Genomic DNA, 6,847 nt, shown 5'->3' on the forward strand with positions numbered 1-6,847 from the left:
TATTTTCCTCTGCTGCCTCCACCTCAACCCATACAAATTATCCTGAGCCTAGGAATATCTAGAATGGGCTCAGGTTCAAACTGGTCTGTGGCTTCTGTTATTCCAGGGAGAGGTGATGTGGCTTTCCCCTTTCCAATGTTGTTTGTGGTCCTAGCATGCCAGGGTTCTTTCTCTGTGGAGAAGTTCTGTGATTTTTATTACCAGTAATGTAAAACAGGGAACCAATACTATCATTTTCACTGTAGGTTTTATTTCCCTGGTGACATATGAAGAAAATTGGTTCAGTGAAGAAGCCAGCTATAAGGGTGAAAATCTGCAGATGGTGGGTCCACTGGAGCCTGGAAAGGGTGTGGAGTCAAGGGAAGGAGGAAAGTCTGACCCTTGGTGGGAGGGCTGATCTCACCAGCTTCAGACAATGGCTTTCTGTACTTTAGTTTTTATCTGAATAGGAAGGAGAAAAAGGGAAAGACTCCAAAAGAATAAAGAGGGAAAGAAAGAAGGAGAGAGAGGATACAACAGAGACAGGGAACAAATGAAAGAAGGAAATGGAAGAAAATGCTCCCATAGGAGTGAAGAGGCCATGAGAGAACAAGAATCAAAGAAAAGAAGAAGGCCATGTGTCACTCAACAGTGCATTTAATGTAAATATGACTTCTTTTTAAGATTATCTTTTTTTTTTTTTTCTTAATGAGTGTGAGGTAATCAGACTCAGGCCATGTTTCTTTGACTGCAGAGAAATTAGAGTGATCAAAAGACTAGGTCAGACCAGTGTTTGGCTGCAGGGACTAACACACTAAGATCCTGTCTGGGATGAAAGGTGAGAATGAGGAGGAAGGGGAGGAGGATAAAGGGGGAAGTATTTTAGTCCACTGGGAATATGGGCTTGCATATATTCGGTACGCAGCATGTACTTCTTAAAACTTGCATTCCTCCCTTTGCCACTTGCTCTGATGCAGTCATGGTGACACTAACTTAGAAACAATACAAAAATCGATTCATATATTTTTTTAAATTGTTGTGGCCAATACTTGATTAGAAATTGGGCATCACCAAGTTTGGAAGGTAAAGGAGTGGATGGGAGGAAAAATTTCATGGGCTAACAAAAGTAAGAAAGTGTTTGCTCTTCTGGGTGGTAGTAGAGAAGGAATCTTCTAGAGTGGGCTGAGGCCCCAGGGTTGTATAAAATGGAAAACAACTGCACTTTAATTACCTGGAAAGATAAAGGGATAGCTGGTTTGATATTCTCAAAGTGCTTTGCAATTATGTTTGTTGGTGGGGCTATCAGTCATGATGCTTCAACTGGTCTGTCTCCTGAAACTTGGAATCATTAGTAGATGGAAAAAACAGTTGGAACTAATTTATCCTGACAAGACCATCAATTGGCTCCTCTTACATGGATTCCCAGGGCTGCCCTGGCCCCTACCCTTCTTGATTCTGTTTGGCATAATTATGCATTTCTTCAATTTTGAGAGCTACCACTCATTCTTCCAGGATGTCTTCTTTTTAAACTTGAGGTAGGAAGAATCTGTTTCTCTTGCTTGAAGTCAAAGGACCCTCACCCAACTAATAGATGTTCTATTCTACTACCAAAACACTGACTCCCCCCACTGTACCTTTTAAAGCTCTAGCTTTTTTAGTAATAAATACTCCCTATACTTGAAATAGACTGATGTCCCCTCAATTTAATGGTAAATCTAATAATCCCTGGCCTCTCTCTCAAATGCCTGAATGAACCATTTAACCCTTAGAGGCTCCAATAGAAGGTTTATAAACATCCACAGATAAACATTTGGATCAGACTAGGAAAAGCAGCACATTTTGGAAGAGGTGAATTCTAATTCTAAAACTAACTAGCAGGTACAATGATTTTCCTTTTCCATGACATGGACTTCACAGGATTGATAAGAAAAAGTGATTGAGCTCACTTATGTAAGGAGTCACATGGCACCTGACACATAAGGGGACGAGTCACCACAGTCCCTATTGGAATAGAAGTGCCAAACTCTTGTGCTTGGGGGAATACACTTAGCGACGTCCATAGTGAATCCAGACTAGGGGTTTCATAATCCTTGGAAATGTGGGCACTTGACCAGAGTCACTGAGCTCAAAGCTTCTGATCAGAGGACACAGAAAAACACCCAGGAGCTTAAAGACAAGAGAAGGGCAAAGAGGCAATGATGCAGGGATTAAAACAACAAAAGGATGGCCTCACAGAGAGGGAAAAGGATAGGCCAAAAGAAAGCACCCTCAAGGCAGAGCACAGGAGAGAGGTACAGAACTTTACAGCCAGAGATCAAATGTGTCTGGAGTTTTCTCTGGTCCTGAAATCCCAAGTTGTTTTGTAACCTAATGCTGGTTTATGGGACCTAAGGGCTGGATTATAGGAATATTATATTCCCATATTTATCCAACTTAAGGGCTGGATTATGGGAATATTAAACCAGAGCACCAGGCTAGAAAGACTGGAGATGACATGAAGCTGCACAAGATACAGTTTCTGCAAACTACTCAGGCTTTCATTAAGCAAACTTTAATTTGTGTGTGTTCTCTCCACTGTACCTTAAAATAAATGTATTCTTTATGATCTGGAGAGATGCCTACTCTTCTAATTTGGAAGAAATATAAATGCTGGTAGGATTGTCTCCAGGGAATGTTACTACATATCATCATTAAGGGAGAAAATAATGAGAGTGCAGGAGATTAACTAGTTAGTTGGGGAATCTACTAGAAGAAAGGAATTGACACCTCAGGGCGTAATCTTGAAAATTGTTCGGCACAGACAGCAACATGCTGAGCAGAGGAGGAATGGGATAGGGAATGTAAAAAAAAAAAAGGAAAAGAAAAATAATTATCAGAAATGCTAATCAAAATATAATGAATATAAAGTGCTAAACTGTTTTAAATAACAACAGTTTTGCTATGATATCTTTATTCAGTCATGTATTACTTTTATTAAAAACGCTTCCATTCCTCAAACTGTTTCAGCACATGGGCCAGATAGAGAAAGCCCAGAGTTAAGTTGGTCATGGTTGCAGCTGAGCTCCTCCTGTTTCTGTGCTGTGTGGGATGCTATTCTCGATGACAGCAACAATAGCTAAACATATCTCTGAATTGTAACTGTCATGAGGCTCTTTCCTGGGTTCATCTACCTTGCTTAGCATTTTAAGTCTCTCCTGCTTAATGAAATGTCATCTTTTCATAGCTGGTGACCAAATAATTGTTTGAAGTGAATCAGAATGTGAAAGGTGGAGGTTTTTATAACTTGGAGTTTAATTCATTGTGATACTTAGACTCACATCTCAAGCTAACTAAAGGATGTTATACTGCAGGACATGTGACCTTTTACCACCCCACACTTCACATATTACAGCCAATTTCCCTTTGTCCAGAGTCGCTGGAGATAGGTGGATTGAGTTTCCAGGGTTCTGATTAACTGGGTATTGCCATATAATCCAATCATCAGAGAATGAAAATTCATCTTCTGTGGATGATGGCATCAGTTTTTTTTTTTTTTAATCCTGTTCCTTCTAGTCTCTCTTCCAGTTAATCTTCTTGAAGAGTAACTCATTTCTCCCCAGCTCAAAACCTTCAATGACTCCCATAACCGATGGGATAAAGCTGTCATTCAAGGTTGTTCATGATCATTTCCACATATCTATTTTCACCCCTATTTCTCTACCTTCTGTGCCACTCACACTCTTCTTCATAAACACCCTGACTTTCCTCATGCTTGCTGTTCCCTCCACATAGGATGCCCTTCTAGCCTGTTTCTGCATATTCAAATCCTGCCCATTCTTTTTTTTTTTTAAAGATTTTATTTATTTATTTGAGAGAGAGAGAATGAGAGACAGAGACCATGAGAGGGAGGAGGGTCAGAGGGAGAAGCAGACTCCCCGCCGAGCAGGGAGCTCGATGTGGGACTCGATCCCGGGACTCCAGGATCATGACCTGAGCCGAAGGCAGTCGCCTAACCAACTGAGCCACCCAGGCGCCCCCAAATCCTGCCCATTCTTAAAGACTCAGGTCAATTCCCTCTTCTTAGGAAAGTCTTCCTTCCTCACCGCCTTTTTTAACCTATATTTTTTTCTTCTGAAATTGAGCATCCTTGATCTCTGCCTGTCTTGGGAAATGACTTTCTCCTGTCAGTCATTATCATTTTCATCTACTTTATCTTAAAAATTAATCACAAGTTTCTTGAATATATTATCTATGACAGATACATCTGTCAGCCCCCAAGATGCTACCATATGCCTTGCACACAGTAGGCATTCATTAAATGAATGAGCCAACAGGATCATAATTTCATCACTGAAAAGGGTCAGAAAGTGCTTTTCTCTTTCTTAGATGATTCATAGAACACCTTAGGATCTCATAGTGCTTTTGATTTATTATGATTAACATCAACCATCATTAGAGAGGCTACAAAGAAGTCTGGGTATTTGAATTTTCTGGTTTGGATTTCTGAACAAAACTGGAAGCAGGTCCATTTAGCAACCAGGGGACTGACAGAACTTAAAGGAAAAATGTAAGTGTGCACTGACCTCGCATAAAATGCAGTAAATGGCACAGGGAATTAGGAGAAAATTAAGTCCATCTAGACATGGAGTGATTTTGTCTGAGAGAATCTAATTAGTCGTGTCAGAATGTGATCAGAATCTCATTGTTGATATTGCTCACCCATACTCACTCCCTGAGGATAATGACTTTAGGAAAGATAGCCATACCCAGGGACAGTACCAAGCAGTAGGCAGAAGCGAGGCAGATTCTTTCTTAATTACCAGAGACACAACTGGGAATTAAAAATTCATTGTGGTTTCCTGCCCCAAGGGCTGCAGGGCGTGGCATTTATTTCAGAATGGGCACAGTCACTGTCCATGATGCATGCAGAGTCATGCACTTGCAGATAAAAACAGGAAACAGGCTGGTCACCAAGCATAGGTGAAAGGTCAATGTTCTCGATGCCAGGCTATGCTGTGAGCAAGGGTCAGGTCACGGGATGTGAGAAAGAAAGAAAAGGGAAAGTGGGAGCTCATGAAAGGATATGATCAGGGTAACAATGGGTTAAATGCTAAATAAGCTAATAGAAATCAAAGAGAAGTAGATTTCAGGAAAAAATAGGAGACCAGCCCAGGCAAATAGTCAACATCTCTGAAATCTACAGAATTTGAAGGAACAAAGCAGAATAGGTCACCAATCTGGAGCAATCTGGAGCATTCTGGAGTTTTCGCTCCAGAAATTAGCTGTATGGTCCCGGCATCCAGGAAAGGAACCAGATGCCAGGGAACTTGTCATTTGAGCCCCAGCTGTACTGACATGCTCTCTCACTCCCCTGAAATCCATTCGGAGGTCTTCCGCCATTGAGTTGGGAGCAGGGGATGCGCACTGAAAGCTGGTGACAAGAAGTTGTAGGGTGATCACTGGAGATGATTTTCCAGACAGAATAATTTTCCCAGCACAGGGACACACAGTTGTTTGGAAATTGATCCTCTCTGGAGTGTTAGGCTTATCAGGATATCTACCAGGGATTCTCTTTCTTAGACTTTTATATGATCTTTCTTCAGAGGCTCTGGGAACCCAGAGTTCACTTAGAATCCTCTCCAAGCTCTCTGTTTTGGCTTTTCACACTGACCAATGCTGACTGTTGCTCTTCCCACAGCTCATTATAGTGTTTTGGCAACAATTGGCAGCAACGGGAGCCAGGTCCACACGCCCTTCCAGAGCAGCCCCAGCCCGTCCCAAACTAATTTCCAGGTGGACAGCCAAGTGTAATTTGTTATGTAATGGAACTTTCTAAATTATAGACTCTTGTAATTTTAAAGCTTGAATTCCTGTCTATGAAATCACATCCACATGGCCATCAGAGGTCACACCAATTCAAGTCAGGCTTTTTTTTTTTCCCCTTATTAGAGAGACATTTTTAAATTTTTTTTATTATGTTATGTTAGCCACCATACAGTACATCATTAGTTTTTGATGTAGTGTTCCATGATTCATTGTGTGCATATAACACCCAGTGCTCCATGCAATACGTGCCCTCCTTAATACCCATCACCAGGCTAATCCATCCCCCCACCCCCCTGCCCTCTAACACCCTCTGTTTCTCAGAGTCCATAGTCTCTCATGGTTCATCTCCCTCTCTGATATCTCCCCCTTCATTTTTTCTTCCTTCTCCTAATGTCCTCCATGCTATTCCTTATGTTCCACAAATAAGTGGAACATATGATAATTGTCTTTCTCTGCTTGACTTATTTCACTCAGCATAATCTCCTCCAGTCCCATCCATGTTGATGCAAATGTTGGGTATTCATCCATTCTGATGACTGAGTAATATTTCATTGTATATATGACCATATCTTCTTTATCCATTTGCCTATTGAAGGGCATCTCAGCTCTTTCCACAGTTTGGCTATTGTGGACATTGCTGCTATGAACACTGGGGTGCATATGGCCCTTCTTTTCACTACATCGGTATCTTTGGGGTAAATACCCAGTATTGCAATTGCTGAGTCATAGGGTAGCTCTCTTTTTAATTTTTTTTTTCTGTTATACCATGAAGCTCTCTTTTTAATTTTTTTTTTCTGTTACACCATGAAGTTTACTTTTATTTCCATCTATTTTATAAATAGCTTTTATTTCTTTTTTTTTAAATTTTATTATGTTATGTTAGTCACCATACATCATTAGTTTTTGATGTGGTGATCCACAATCCATTGTTTTCATATAACACCCAGCGCTCCCTGCAGTATGTGCCCTCCTTAACACACATCACTGGGCTAACCAATCCCCCCTCCCCTCTAAAACCCTCTGTTTCTCAGAGTCCATAGTCTCTCATGGTTCATCTCTCCCT

The sequence above is a fragment of the Leptonychotes weddellii genome, chromosome 5 (genome assembly GCF_054177405.1).
Source record: "Leptonychotes weddellii isolate Sample4059 chromosome 5, ASM5417740v2, whole genome shotgun sequence".
Taxonomy (NCBI): domain Eukaryota; kingdom Metazoa; phylum Chordata; class Mammalia; order Carnivora; family Phocidae; genus Leptonychotes; species Leptonychotes weddellii.